Raw genomic sequence first — 16,206 nt, forward strand, 5'->3', positions numbered from 1 at the left:
TGCTCCTGCGAAGCGCCTTGGGATGTTTTACTACATTAAAGGCGCCATTATCAATGCAAGTTGTTGATTAGGTCATAACTTGTAAGGTGATGGATAACCGCAGAAAGTCTTAACGTAAAGTCAATAGAGGGTCGTTCGAAGGGTAGCAGCAGTTAGCTTTCTGAGGGGTAAGGTCAACGCGGGCTACTTTCCAAGAAGAAGAAAAGGTGAACTTGAGAGTAAGAGAGGTAAAGAAAACAACAGAAGGCAGTGGCACAGTTGGACAATGCACTGAGGGCGATGGAGGGATGCCAGATGTTTTGTTGGTGCCTTTAGAGTAGAGAATCCAAGGATCTGACCGGAGGAAGGAAACATGTTGTTGGTTAACATGGTGGGAGTTCTCCTACCAGGATCGGAGGAGAAAAGTGACCATAAAGGTCTGCTTTCTCTTCGGAGATTTAGCATCAGTGCAGCAAGGGAGCTCGCGGTGCTGAAAGAGCTCTTTGGCATGGAACCCGAAGGGAACGGCGGGATGACAGCAGCCGGCATGTTTTTTTTTCCCCAATGGAGTTGCGTTGCTTGCTCGGCCTGTCTAGGCTAGCGGTGCCTTTGCGGCAGGGCGTTGAGGAAGTTCCACGCAGAAGGATGAATTCGGCCACATGTGCATCTTTGTTTTGCATCTGTTCACGATATACATGGCGCTGGGAACTGGCTGACGTTATGAACCAGTGGGAGCGGGTTTATAAAATAAACAGAGGCTGCCAGTCAGTAACTAAATTGAAACATCGCACACAGCAGGCACAGAACTTCCTCGAGGGAAATAATATTTCCTGTTTCCGTTATGGGAGGTTGCAGAGTAATAGTAGAAAAGGGTGTGGAGGGGAAGGGTTTTAAAAGGAAAAACATTAATATCAACTCAGGGTTTCTCTTCCTATTTTATTTTACCATTTTTGAATTTTGTACTCGGCAATGTCAATTATGTTGTTTCCCATTTTGCTATAAGTAGGGCAGGTGCAGCATGGGTTACATACAGAGTAAACCTCCCTCTACACTGTCCGATCAAACACTCCCAGGGCAGGTGCAGCACGGGTTAGATACAGAGTAAACCTCCCTCTACACTGTCCGATCAAACACTCCCAGGGCAGGTGCAGCACGGGTTAGATACAGAGTAAGCCTCCCTCTACACTGTCCGATCAAACACTCCCCGGGCAGGTACAGCACGGGTTAGATACAGAGTAAAACTCCCTCTACACTGTCCCATCAAACACTCCCAGGGCAGGTACAGCACAGGTTAGATACAGAGTAAACCTCCCTCTACACTGTCCCATCAAACACTCCCAGGGCAGGTACAGCACAGGTTAGATACAGAGTAAACCTCCCTCTACACTGTCCCATCAAACACTCCCAGGGCAGGTACAGCACGGGTTAGATACAGAGTAAAACTCCCTCTACACTGCCCCATCAAACACTCCCAGGGCAGGTACAGCATGGGTTAGATACGGAGTAAAGCTCCCTTTTCACATTTCCAGGAGGTCCCTTGATGGCGTCCCTGGGGCTTGACTGGATTGGAGAGATCCTGAGGGTCCTTCTACAGAGAGTGGTAATTATCAGAAGATTCCTGTTCCTGTGGCTTTCGACTGAACCATAAATTGTCCAACTTCCGTGCTCACCGGGAGCTGGATTGAGAAGGACCCAAGCTCATTACACAGGAGGTTTTCATTCAGCAGTCTCGGGGCTGCAGTGGAGGGGCCATTGTTCAACCCACTGCACTACCCAGCCCTTCTAATTTCATTTCCCTGAGTAGAATTAGATCCTTGCAGGCAGTTCTTCTGCGACCAAGAGCGCCTTGTGCTTTTTATCCCAGAAGCTTCCCTGATAATTTCATGCCTGATAGCGTAACAGCTGTAACCTATTAGAATAAAATACATTATATTTATGCCAGTGAATTGCAAAGTCAGTGTTTCCAGCACTGGGGTGTGGTGCTGCTAGCTTGGGTGCAGCGCAGTTACCAGTCATAGAGTGCCCGCTTGCCCATCGCCAGGGTAATGCTACACTGCGCAAGAACGGGCACCGAGTGCAACAGCAATCCTTCATCTCCCAACATTGCGTTCAATGAAAGTGGGTGCAACAGCAAGGAGCTCGATTATCAGCCCCCCCTGGGTGAGGCAGAGGTGAATGAACAGCCAGAGCCCTCTCGCTCCCGATTTTGCAGTCCAGTGATTCGGGCGAGAAGGTGTTGACGCGGGACGCTTGGCGAGGACGCAAGTGAGCTCTTTTGCGATGCCAGAGCGGCAGTCGGCGCCATCCAGGAGACACCCCTCCCCAGCCATCTGAGCAGCAGCAAGATCAGGAGCTTCGTTGACTGGGCCATCCCATCAGTAATGCTGCAACTTGCCTCAAAGGACATTTGAAAGTGATTTCCCTCCCCCCCCCCCCCCCCCCCCCCCGGCCACAACAGATTTTCTCCCCACCTCCACTCTCTCGTGTCGTTTCCCCAGCCAATTTGTTTGCGCTGGTTCACGCAGAGGGTGCAGATGAACTGCTCTCCGACCCGCTCCAGACTCTCGCCCAAGTAACCATTCCTCCATGTGTGAGCATGACCAGTGAGTGTCGCTCGGTTATTCGACTGGGATCCGTCTTGGCCGAGCCTGATGCTGTCCTTGCATCTGCTTCCCACAATATATATTTCCCAGCATGGCGGGGGAGGGGGGGGGGGGTCACCCGATGGAGATAGGAGAAGCAGCCCTGGCTGAGGTGCCCCCCTTCTCTCTCGTCCATAGAACTGAGCCTCAATTGCAGCAGCCCAGCTTTTGAGTTTGGTTGAGCGTAGAGGGCGCCGAACGGAAGGGATTGAACCCGTCACCTGATTCGGATGGTGCCATAGAAACATAGAAGATAGGAGCAGGAGTAGGCCATTCGGCCCCTCGAGCCCGCTCCGCCATTCAATGAGAACATGGCTGATCATCCAAATTCAGTACCCGGTCCCTGCTTTCTCCCCATATCCCTTGATCCCTTTAGCCTTAAGAAATCTATCTAACTCCTTCTTGAATATATTTAATGAATTGGCCTCTGCTGCCTTCTGTGGTAGAGAATTCCACAGGTTCACCACTCTCTGGGTGAAGAAATTCCTCCTCATCTCTGTCCTAAATGGCTTACCCCTTATCCTTAGACTGTGACCCCTGGTTCTGGACTCCCCCGCCATCGGGAACATCCTTCCTGCATCTAGTCTGTCCAGGCCTGTTATAATTTTATAAGTCTCAATGAGATGTGCCTTCGCGCACCGAGACATCGAGCTGAGCGCAGCCTGTGTTTAGAGGGAACGCATTCCCTCAATTAAAATAATGACAAAATGCAGGAAGTCCTGCCCAGTGGAGTCTTTAGTCCAACATGGCTTTGATCAGATGTTTCTAAAGTGAGCCAAGCAAGTGGAGTGATGGAGGCCCACAGCGCGGGTGCTGCGTGACCAGATGGCCTGCGCCTTGCCCTGTGGCAAGGGTCCGAACTCTTTATTTTAAGGGGGCGCGCCGCCTGTTTGGTCATTTTGTTTTTTTGGCGGAGGAGCCTTAGCCGCTGCCAAAAATGGCACACGGGTGCTTGCCAATTGGGGACCGTTCCCACGATTGCCGGTTATCTCTGGCGCATTGTGAGCGTGTTTCACGCCATTTTCTCGGTGTTTTTAAATGATAGTTTCTAACTGGTGGGCTGTCACTGTGGACGAAGTAGTCTCTCGCTGCCTGTTTACTGTCATGGTGCATTGCTGGCTAGCGCACGCTCCCAGCTGGCAGTTCCAGCTTTGTAAAATTTGTTCTTGTCGTGGGCGTCGCTGGCAAGTCTGGCATTTGTTACCCTGAGAAGGTGGTGCTGGGCCTTCCCCTTGAAGCACTGCCGTCCCTGTGGGCAATGGTGGCGTGAGGTTGGGAATTCCAGGATCTGACGTGGCGACCATGAAGGAATGGCGATTGTATGTCCAAGCCAGGATGGTGGGGAAGTTGGAGATGATGGGTGTTCCTGTGACATTGCTGCTCTCGTCCTTCTTGGTGGTAGAGATGGCTGCGGAGGGAAGTGCTGTCAAAGTTAACTGGGTGCGTTGCACCCTGTCGGTTGTGCGTACTGTGACAACATGTGCCGGTGCCGGAGGGGGATGGGTACCGAGCCCAGTGGCAGAGGCGCTGATCAGTTGAGCAGCTCCGTCCTGGATGGCGTTGAGCTTCTTGTGTTGTTGTTGCGGCCGCACTCATCCAGGCGAGCGGCTCATCCGTCGTGTAGGGCATCACAGCCAAGACGGGTGGCGCCCTGACACAGCACCCGCCCCTGCCCATTTGCCAGCATCCAGGAACAGGAACCCTAGCTAATTCGCATCCCTTCCCAGAACCCAGAGGGCTGAAGCCAGCTGAGGCCCTACTGCCTCCCAAGATGAGAGAACTCCAGCTAGAGGAGATGAACTAGCAGAGAGAAATCCACTTCACCAATCCACCACGGTTGTTGGGTGTCAGCCATGGCTCAGTGGGCAGCACTCTCTCGCCTCTGAGTCAGAAGGTTGTGGGTTCGAGTCCCACTCCAGAGACTTGAGCACAAAAATCCGGGCTGACACTCCAGTGCAGCACTAAGGGAGTGCTGCACTGTCTGAGGTGCTGTTTTTCGGATGAGACCCGCCTGCTCTCTCAGGTGGATGTAAAAGATCCCATGGCGCTATTTTGAAGAAGAGCCGGGGAGTTATCCCCGGTGTCCCGGCCAATATTTATCCTTCAATCAACATCACTAAAACAGATTGTCTGGTCATTATCACATTGCTGTTTGTGGGAGCTTGCTGTGTGCTAATTGGCTGCTGCTTTTCCGACGTTACAACAGTGACTACACTTCAAAAGTACTTCATTGGCTGTAAAGCGCTTTGGGACGTCCTGAGGTCGTGAAAGGCGCTGCAGAAATGCAAGGCTTTCTTTTTGATCTTTGTGCAAGAGTTCTAGAGACGCACCGAGATCCAGCCATCCACATCTGTACAAGGCCACCCAGCTGTTTATCGAGCTCTCCCCGTTATTGCCAGCAGCTGCGCATTCGCCGCTCTGCTAGTTTCCGACAGAGGTTTCAGCAGGCCCCCAAGCAGCACTGAAAATCAAAAAAAGGCTATGTGTCTTGGAGAGGACTGCTGACTGATTGGAGGCAGCTCATTTATTACCTTGCCCTTGGCATCTTCCTTCGGCAGATGTTGGCAGTCACTTCCATCTCTCGGGGAGGTGGCGGGAAGTTGGCAGTGAGCAGTCTCTTGTCAAGCTAGCTACACCACAGTGGGCAGTGAAGCCACAGAAACAAGTGACCCAGGGCAACCTGTTTTTACTCGGTGGTTACATGCACTGCCCAGTGCATAGGAAGATCCCAATTTTGATTCCCCCCCGATCTCAGCCCGGGTAGCATTTGGGAAGCTGCAATTGGTCCCACTCCCGATCATGACCCTGTGACCTGCAGCTGGTGACTGCCGTCGTGCGGACGTCGGCGATGACTCATATAGTCGAATAGCCCGCCAGCACTCTCCACTCAAACATGCGCCTGAAGAAAGGCTTTTTAAAAAATAGCTCTCCTCCTTTGTGACCAGATACTAGGATGGGATTGTTCGGGATAGTTTTCATCAGAGGAGGCAACCTCATTCTGCTTTAATCCCACTGCAGTGTTTCCCTTTTATTCCTAACTCTGTGAGGCTCCAGATTGGTGCCCCATTTAAAGACGCAACCACTCGGAACCTGGCTGCCTACATGGTGGCGAGTTGGCCATGTGCATTCTATCTCGCAGTCTCGAGCCAGCTGCACCACAACATGGCCAACTCCGTTCCAGCGATGTAGACACTCCAGGTTCCCAGTGGTTTCGGGTGCGGCTTGGCCCTGCGTGCTGAGGGAACGGTGCCAGTTCTTCATCCTGAATTGAAAGCTCTTGTTAGTTTGCGAATCTCCAGCATCTCCCGGGATCCAGTGCCTCATCCACAATGATGTCATCTCCTTCAGCAAGTTAGTACACTGAGATCCCCAGGCTCACGGACTCCCAACAGTGTGAATACAAGAAACAGTACTGGAGACACTCTGGGAGAATTTTTTTTTTTCTTCGGGTCCCATATTTTTCTCCTCTCTGCTGAAGGTGCTGACTCTCTGGGGTACGGTTGCACATCAGCGAGGAATTGAAGGTTAAGCTGATGGGGTGAGATGCAGTAAAGTGGGAGGAGGCTCGTGTGGAGCATAAACACTGGCCTGGATTGGTTGGACCGAATGGCCTGTTTCTGTACTGTAAATTCTATGTAACCTTCCCAGCACACTGCAGTACCCCAGCCAATATATAGTGACTTTCACGACCGCAGGATGTCCCAAAGCGCTTTACAACCAATGAAAGTACTTTTGAAGTGTAGCCACTGTTGTAATGTAGGAAACGCGGCAGCCAATTTGCGCACAGCAAGCTCCCACAAACAGCAATGTGGTAATGACCAGCTAATCTGTTTTTTAGTGATGTTGATTGAGGGATAAATATTGGCCAGGACACCAGGGCAAACTCCCCTGCTCTTCTTCGAAATAGTGCCACGGGATCTTTTACGATACTTGCCTTCATTAGCCGAGGCATAGAATATAAGAGCAGGGAGGTTATGATGGAGCTGTACAAAACGCTAGTTAGGCCACAGCTGGAATACTGTGTGCAGTTCTGGTCGCCACACTATAGGAGGGATGTGATTGCATTGGAGAGGGCGCAGAGGAGATTCACCAGGATGTTACCTGGGCTGGAGCGCTTCAGCTATGAAGAGAGACTGGACAGGCTGGGGTTGTTTTCCTTAGAGCAGAGAAGGCTGAGGGGGGACCTGATTGAGGTGTACAAAATTATGAAGGGCATAGATAGGGTAGATAGAAAGGAACTTTTCCCCTTAGTAGAGGGGTCAATAACAAGAGGGCATAGATTCAAGGTAAGGGGCAGGAGGTTTAGCGGGGATTTGAGGAAAAACTTTTTCACCCAGAGTGTGGTTGGAATCTGGAACTCACTGCCTGAAAGGGTGGTAGAGGCAGGAACCCTCACAACATTCAAGAAGCATTTAGATGAACACGTGAAACGCCATAGCATGCAAGGCTACGGACCAAGTGCTGGAAAATGGGATTAGAATAGATAGGGCTTGATGGCCGGCACGGACACGATGGGCCGAAGGGCCTCTTTCTGTGCTGTATAACTCTATGACTCTGACTTCCACCGCAGAGAGCAGGTGGGGCCTCAGTTGACGTCTCGGCTGAAAGCGCGGCGCTCCCTCAGTATTGCAATAGGAGTGTGGGCCTAGATTTCTGTGCCCAAATCTTTGGAGTGGGACTTGAACCTTCTGACTCGGAGTGCTACCCACTGAGCCACGGCTGACACCATTCCCAAGATTGCAAGATTCAAGTGTGTTGAAGAATTTTGAAACGGTGCCTCTTGGTCCTTTTGGAGATCTAGGGTTTCCACTGCACTCAACAGACTGGTCAATTATGCCTCCATGGTAGAGGAGTCACTCAGCTGGAGGATGTGAGGAAGTTGCGTTAACATCTGTGGAGAGATGGTCAGTAGCACAGGGAGCCTCCGAGGTAGCCCACTCATCCCTTGGCTTCATCGCCAAACCCATGTTCCAATGATCTCATTGTGCACTGCGCAAGTAAAACATTAGCAACACAAATGCGGTCAGGAATATTCCATTCTGCTCCCTTGGAGCCTCGCTTGATGAATGTACCGCCAAGTGTGGTACAGAGTCAAGGCAGACCAGAAGTTCACGGGTTCCACCCTGGTCTGTGCAGAGCCATTGAATCTCCACCAGGGCAGCGGGCAGACATCGATGTCCTATAATCTGCCTCGGGATCCCTGGGTTAGTGGCAGGAAGGGGGGAAACCAGCCAGGATTGCAGCTTCTGATCACCATCCGGTCATAAGAACATCAGGAATAGGCCACTCGAGCCTGCTCCGCCATTCAATAAGATCATGGCTGATCTTGGGCTCAAAGCCACTTCCCTACCTGCTCCCCGTAACCCTTCGTTCCCTTATCTTGCAAAAATCTGCCTATCTCCACCGTAAATGTATTTAATGACCCAGCCTCCACGGCTCTCTGGGGCAGAGAATTCCACAGATTTACGACCCTCTGAGAGAAGAAATTCCTCCTCATCTCAGTTCTAAAAGGGCGACCCTTTATTCTGAAACTATGCCCCCGAGTTCTAGATACCCCCACAAGGGGAAACATCCTCTCTGCATCTACCTTGTCTGCTGGAACATGGTCCATATTATCCTCTTGACTGGTCTCAATGGCCTGAGGGGGTCAGAGAGGAATTTTCCAGGGTATTATTGGCCCTGCGTTTTTTTAAAAGGCAGTGCCTAGTCATGTTGCTCCAGCCCTCGCGAGTGTGGGACAGGATTGATGGACCAGCTGGTCTTTTCCTGCCCGTCATTTTCGTAGGTTCGCAAAGTGTAGGTGTGGCCATCAGGTGAGGACAAGATCGAGCTTAGTTTTCACACCGCTGGATTCACACACACACACAAAGGTCATTGGAGTGATGTAATAAACCCCAGCAAGGGCCATGCTGTCAGCAGGAGAAGAATGGGCACTGGGATGGGGTACACCAGGGTACTGAACCCCAGCAAGATCCACACCTTCAGCAGTGGTAGAATGGGCACTGTGGTGGGGTACTCGTGGGCACTGAACCCCAACAAGATCCTTGCCTTCAGCAGTGGTAGAATGGGCACTGGGGTGGGATACTCAAGGGCACTGTAGCCCAACAAGATCCATGCCTTCAGCAGTGGTAGAATGGGCACTGGGGTGGGATACTCATGGGCACTGAACCCCAACAAGATCCTTGCCTTCAGCAGTGGTAGAATGGGCACTGGGGTGGGATACTCAAGGGCACTGTAGCCCAACAAGATCCATGCCTTCAGCAGAGGAGGGAGAAAAGACAGAGGGGAGAAACCTGCATGAGGCAGTTTGCCAAAGGCACTCGAGTTTTATTCTGATGGAATAGCTGTTCTTGCTGACCTAAATTGGCTGGGTGGAAAATTCTGCGAAGATTATTATGACAACAGCCCGCAAATTACTCTTGACTTCTGCTGGCAAGAGGTGATTGGAAGGAAAGACTTTTCAGCCAAAAATTGAGATATTTAACTTTCAATAATGTTTTGCAATCTGGCATTTTCCACATGACATCTGAGCAGCGATGTGCTCTGGCAGAGTTGTTGCTGGGCTTGCGTGGGGGTGAACTGGTCCCGAAACATTACGGGAACAATCTTGCTGCTGTCAATAATAGGAGTGAGTTGCAGACTGGGATTTAATCGAGGGGTTTGGGATGGTTTATATATAGAATAATGGATACATGGGAGCAACATTTCCATGCAGCGGTCTGGAGGTCCCGCACAGGCCGCTCACTGGCTTTTAAACGGGGGATACCGCGTGTGCATGAAAATTTGAATGGGGTCGCGCAGCCCAGTTAAAGGGACTGTGCACGGAAAAAAAAAATTAGACGGAACATTGCCCGGGAGTGAGTTACAGACTGGGATCTCATGGAGGGCATCAGCTGGTTTATATATAGAATAACAGATAGCTGGGAGTGAGTTACAGGCTGGGATCTAATCAAGGGGATCAGATGGTTTTTATATAAAAAATAATTGATACCCGATGGTGACTTACAGGCTGGAATCAGATCGAGGGGGTTCAGATGGTTTATATATGGAATAATAGATACCCAGGAGTGATTTACAGGTTGAAATCCAACCTGGGGGATTGGGGGTGGGGGGGTTTAATATGCAGAATAATGGATACCAGGGAGTGAGTTAGAGGCTGAAATCTAATCGAGGGGTTCGGGGTGTTTATATATTGAATGATGGATACCTGGGAGTGAGTTACAGGCTGGAATCTAATCGAGAGGTTCGGGGGGTTTATATGTAGAGTAACGGATGCCCGGGAGTGAGTTGCAGGCTGGGATCCAATTGAGGAACGCTGGTGGTCACGCGGTGGTCACTTCGCGCAGCCCCGGGGATCAAATTCACATCACCTTCGTCTCCACGCCTCAACGTGTGGACTGCACATTTTGAACTCGGAAGGCAACACTCCTGTTGTGGAGCGAACCGGTTTATCTGCATTTTGCTCCGTCGCCAGCTTTAAGGGAAGTACATTTGTGCCAGAGGGGTGGGCTGTTTTGCCAAAAGGAGTAGCTGGAAATAACCCCAGCAATACGGCATTCCAGGGCGGGCACGGCTCCCGGCCGGAAGAAGTGCCAAATGATGCTTTTTAAAAGGGTTGCATTGTCCTTGTTTAGTGGGGTTCACCGGTAGCGCTCTGACATATTCTGAGGTGTGGTGGAGATGGGAAAGAAAATCTGTCACATGGTGGAAATTAAGTTGGGTCAGTCCACTTGTGGCAGGACATGAGGAATAACTTGCAGTTTGTACAGCACTTTCCACGATCTCCGGACCTCCCACAATGCTCGACAGCCAATGAAGTCCTTTTTGAGGTGTAGTCGCCATTGTAATGTAGGAAGGGGAAGACCGCTTCATGGTTTGGGTGGAACCCTTCATCAGAGCACAGCCGTGGGGCAGTTGGGGCTGCTAGTCGATTCCTGCGTGTGGATGTTGGCAGAGGGCAGGGTTCTATATGATACGGCGCAGAAGGAGGCCATTCGGGCCGTCGTGCCTGTGCCGGCTCTTTGAAATATCAGTCCAATTAGTCCCCACTCTGCCCTGCTCATGTCCTCCTTGAGATTTAAAGGCGGGACCTACGCTTCGACGGGCTCAGGCCCGCACTCTCTGGCCAATGCCCCCAAGAGTCATAGAAACATAGAAGATAGGAGCAGGAGTAGGCCATTCGGCCCCTCGAGCCTACTCCGCCATTCAATGAGATCATGGCTGATCATCCAAACTATAGAAACATAGAAGATAGTCTGGGAGGAGGGGGGTTAATTGTCGATGGTTTCTGGTGGGGATGGGGGGAGAGGGAGCTTTGGGTCGACGTTTTCAGTATCTGAGCTGTAACCCTAACCCGAACTCTTTAAATTGCCTCGAAGATGGATTGTTGACCCAAGACGATGGCACATGTAGGGGCACCAGGTTTTAATGCCACCTCGGCTCAGTCTGCTTTGCTCTGTGTGTTTGTGTGTGTTTGTGTTTTTATTGCTTGGAAACTGGGTGTAATTTCTTCTGAGAGTTGAGCCTGTGGTGTTGTTTCTTGTGGTTCCTTGGGGAGCAGGATCACTGAATGCCAGCTCCTATTGTGTTTCTGGCTTTTACCAGCCAGTTCCATTGTCTGCCTCTTGTGTTTTGTTGAGGTTTCGAGTATCCTTGTTTACACAAGCGGGCCTGTGAAAATATTACACAACTGGACCACTCCTCGCACACCACCTCTCGAGCACGACTTCCTATTAAGTCTTTGGAAAAATCTCCTCCCGCCCCCACGACAAAGCATCTTAAAAGGGCTAGCGCTGTCCTGGCACAATGATGATGGTGACTTTGCTCCATATTCCTGAAGGTGCTGTCGTTTGCAGAGTTACAGCTTCCTTCCAGTATTTCCTCCCCAAGGGAACCTTCACCTCTGAGCCAACACGGGGAGTGCCAAGCTAATCTCTAACTTGGGGAAAGGCCGGGAGGGCTTCAGATCCCATTCATGCGCACAGCGCATTTCCCGGTGTGAGGTCGCAGCATAGAGCTTGAAAAACTAGGGACCCTGGCGGCCATTTAGGACTGAGATGAGGCGAAGTTTCTTCACTCAGAGGGTGGTGAATCTTTGGAATTCTCTACCCCAGAGGGCTGTGGATGCTGAGTCGTTCAGTCAAGACAGAGATCGATAGATTTTTGAATATTAAGGGAATCAAGGGATATGGAGATAGTGCGGAAGGTAGAAGATCAGCCATGATCTTATTGAATGGCAGAGCAGGCTCGAGGGGCCGAATGGCCGACTCCTGCTCCTATTTCTTATGTAGTTTTTCTCACTCTGTCAGTTATAACTCTCCTCCTTTAACAAATGGAACAAATTATATCTTCGCTATAACAAATAGAAGAGAAATGCCGTCGCTAAAGTTGAACTTCCTCCCATTCTCTCCCTGGTTTTCAGCAGGGATGCGGGCATCTGGTGCCAGCTGCCCGGTGCCAGCTGCCCGGCGCCTGCGGCTATCTCCCTGGTCTCGTCTGTGCCCGACGAGGCGTAACAGGACTAGACAGACTAGATGCAGGAAGGATGTTCCCGATGGCCGGGGAGTCCAGAACCAGGGGTCACAGTCTAAGGATAAGGGGTAAGCCATTTAGGACTGAGATGAGGAGGAATTTCTTCACCCAGAGAGTGGTGAACCTGTGGAATTCTCTACCACAGAAGAGAGTTGAGGCCAATTCATTAAATATGTTCAAGAAGGAGTTAGATATATTTCTTAAGGCTAAAGGGATCAAGGGATATGGGGAGAAGGCAGGGACAGGGTACTGAATTTGGATGATCAGCCATGATCTCATTGAATGGCGGAGCGGGCTCGAGGGGCCGAATGGCCTACTCCTGCTCCTATCTTCTCTGTTTCTATCCGCCTGACACACACAGACACAGACACACAGACACCTCGGCCCCGCTTCGCCATTCAATAAGATCATGGCTGATCTTGGGCTCCCAGCCCGCTCCCCATAACCCTTCATTCCCTTATCTTGCAAAAATCTGTCTATCTCCACCTTAAATGTATTTAATGACCCAGCCTCCACGGCTCTCTGGGGCAGAGAATTCCACAGATTTACGACCCACTGAGAGAAGAAATTCCTCCTCACCTCAGTTCTAAAAGGGTGACCCTTTATTCTGAAACTATGCCCCCGAGTTCTAGATTTCCCCACGAGGGGAAACATCCTCTCTGCATCTACCTTGTCGAGCCCTCTCAGTATCTTATATTTCGATAAGATCACCTCTTATTCTTCCAAATTCCAATGAGTATAGGCCCAGATCTGCCATTGATGGCGGGACCAAACTTGAAGGGATGATTAAGTGCCACACAAGATGGATAACGTGTTGCATTAAAGCACGTTGGGTTAAAAACGAGTATTTATTTCTCGGTCTCATTTTTTGTACCAAAACACTGAGTAATCCCATTGGCAACAGTGACCTTGGTTGGGTCTCTGCCTTCTGGCCGGGGAATGGTACTCGTGTCCTGGGTGGATACAAAGGAAGAGGGTGGGTGTGAGCTAATGGGGAACAAACAGTACAGCTGGGCAGTTACCAGAGTGTGCCCAGTAATAACCCCATCCAACCAGAACATTGTGGGATTCATTCACTGGAGAGTCGCCGATCTCCTATAATTAAAACAGTGAGTGGGGGATGATGCAAGCACACATGGTTTCTTGGTGTCGGCTGCGGCCTATATATAACTCCCAGGCTGGCCCTAGAGGCTAGATGAGTAGAGTGGGGAGTGTGCCCGTGTTGGATCACATGATCCAACAGATGGCACAGCGGAAATATGGGGGCGTTGATAAAAGTGTTCTTTGCCAATTAATAGGTGACGTAATGAAACTCGCTACACACTTGGTTTTGAGTATAAAGCAAGGCTTTAATCAACTAGTTTCAGAACATGGAGGTCCAGTTGTACTTCACTAGTTCCTTGTCTTACAAAATGTCCCTGGAAAGCTGGGCCCACGCCTGAGTATTTATACTCCTTGGACGGTGCCACCAGCTGGCCGTCCAGCGTTATTTCATGAGTAGTTTCTTTGAGGATGAGATTTATGACATTAGGGAGCAGATCTCAGTCAGGTTCTTGAAAAATCCAGAGAGAGTCTTGTGGTATAAAACTGGATCCATTGGTTTCCTCTCTCCCCACCCCGCCCATCAGTTAGTAAGTTGTCCAGTATGGCACGGCGTCACGCGGACCAGGCTTGTTTGGCGGTCATTGCCGTGCTCTGGCCAGGGGGCACCATTGAGGAAGACTTCCGCTACCCTGGGTCAGGGAGGGAAATTCACCAGTTCCCATTTCTGATTGCCGCTGTCGCAAATGTGCTTGTGTGGGCATCGGGTGAGAATCAGTTTGGGATCTGCTTTGACATCCTTCTCGTGGTTGAATAGTCCAGTGCCATTTGCAGTAGGTTTATATAGAGAAGGTACCACCAGTCTGTGGTGGTATTGCTCGGACTTCAGTGAGGTCCACCGGTGAAGTGCTCATAAAATGCCCGGTTGAATTTGGAAAAACGTGGGTATAATTCTACGTTGTGTCATTCCAGACTGTAGAGCTGTGTAACACTGGGGATCAGTACTGGTGGGTACAGATCTCTCACTAACTCACCATGTCCACCCTTTCCTTCAACACTGGGGTTCAGTACTGGTGGGTACATGGCTGTCACTGAATAGCCTGGGTACATAATATAAGAATTAAGAGCAGGAGTCGGCCATACGGCCCCTCGAGCCTGCTCCACCATTCAATAAGATCATTGCTGATCTTCTACCTCATCTCCACTTTCCCACCCGATGACCTCCTTGATTCCCCAAAAATCTATCGATCTCAGCCTTGAATATACTCATCGACTCAGCATCCACAGCCCTCTGGGGCAGAGAATTCCAAAGATTCACCACCCTCTGAGTGAAGAAATTCCTCCTTATCTCAGTCTTAAATGGCCGACCCCTTATCCTGAGACTATGCTCCCCTAGTTCTAGACTCTCCAGCCAGGGGAAGCAACCTCAGCATTTACCCTGTCAATCCCCCTCAGAATCTTGTATGTTTCATATACTGTAGCAACTGGTTGGTACGGTATGTCACTAACAATGGGATACAGTACTGGTAGGTCCAGGTCTGTCACTGTTGTGGCAGTGGTAGGAGCAATTTAAAGTGATGAATTAAGATTATTAAACAAAGTGTATATTGCATCACATTGAAGAGTAGTGGGTTAGGCACCAAAGACCCTGTGGTATATTGATGAGCCTTGGGCGAATCCTGAGCTGCTGGCACCTGGCTCTGTACTCCAGCAAGAATCTACCTGGAGCTCCTGCAAAATGGCGCACTGGTCTGCTGGTGTGCGGGGATTGGGGTGCGGTCTGGTGTGCGGGGATTGGGGTGCGGTCTGGTGTGCGGGGATTGGGGTGCGGTCTGCTGGTGTGCGGGGATTGGGGTGCGGTCTGGTGTGCGGGGATTGGGGTGCGGTCTGCTGGTGTGCGGGGATTGGGGTGCGGTCTGCTGGTGTGCGGGGATTGGGGTGCGGTCTGCTGGTGCGCGGGGATTGGGGTGCGGTCTGCTGGTGTGCGGGGATTGGGGTGCGGTCTGGTGTGCGGGGATTGGGGTGCGGTCTGCTGGTGTGCGGGGATTGGGGTGCGGTCTGCTGGTGTGCGGGGATTGGGGTGCGGTCTGCTGGTGTGCGGGGATTGGGGTGCGGTCTGCTGGTGTGCGGGGATTGGGGTGCGGTCTGCTGGTGTGCGGGGATTGGGGTGCGGTCTGCTGGTGTGCGGGGATTGGGGTGCGGTCTGCTGGTGTGCGGGGATTGGGGTGCGGTCTGCTGGTGTGCGGGGATTGGGGTGCGGTCTGCTGGTGTGCGGGGATTGGGGTGCGGTCTGCTGGTGTGCGGGGATTGGGGTGCGGTCTGCTGGTGTGCGGGGATTGGGGTGCGGTCTGCTGGGGTGCGGGGATTGGGGGGTGCGGTCTGCTGGGGTGCGGGGATTGGGGGTGGCGGTCTGCTGGGGTGCGGGGATGGGGGTGGCGGTCTGCTGGGGTGCGGGGGATTGGGGGTGCGGGGATTGGGGTTGCGGTGTGCAGGGATTGGGGTTGCGGTCTGCGGGGATTGGGGGGTTGCGGTCTGCGGGGATTGGGGGGTTGCGCTCTGGTGTGCGGGGATTGGGGGGTTGCGCTCTGGTGTGCGGGGATTGGGGGGTTGCGCTCTGGTGTGCGGGGATTGGGGGGTTGCGCTCTGGTGTGCGGGGATTGGGGGGTTGCGCTCTGCTGGTGTGCGGGGATTGGGGGTTGCGCTCTGCTGGTGTGCGGGGATTGGGGGTTGCGCTCTGCTGGTGTGCGGGGATTGGGGGGTTGCGCTCTGCTGGTGTGCGGGGATTGGGGGGTTGCGCTCTGCTGGTGTGCGGGGATTGGGGGGTTGCGCTCTGCTGGTGTGCGGGGATTGGGGGGTTGCGCTCTGCTGGTGTGCGGGGATTGGGGGGTTGCGCTCTGCTGGTGTGCGGGGATTGGGGGGTTGCGCTCTGCTGGTGTGCGGGGATTGGGGGGTTGCGCTCTGCTGGTGTGCGGGGATTGGGGGGTTGCGCTGTGCTGGTGTGCGGGGATTGGGG

The 16,206-nt window shown here is 51.9% G+C and overlaps 1 protein-coding gene across 1 annotated transcript in view; it reads left to right on the forward strand.

Moving 5' to 3' along the window:
* The window catches only part of sema4c (sema domain, immunoglobulin domain (Ig), transmembrane domain (TM) and short cytoplasmic domain, (semaphorin) 4C), a 104,593-nt gene that overhangs the window by 32,720 nt on the left and 55,667 nt on the right, over nucleotides 1-16,206 (forward strand).

This window comes from Somniosus microcephalus, chromosome 30, assembly GCF_052327205.1.
Source record: "Somniosus microcephalus isolate GS21.2 chromosome 30, FLI_Smic_1.0, whole genome shotgun sequence".
NCBI classification, from domain to species: domain Eukaryota; kingdom Metazoa; phylum Chordata; class Chondrichthyes; order Squaliformes; family Somniosidae; genus Somniosus; species Somniosus microcephalus.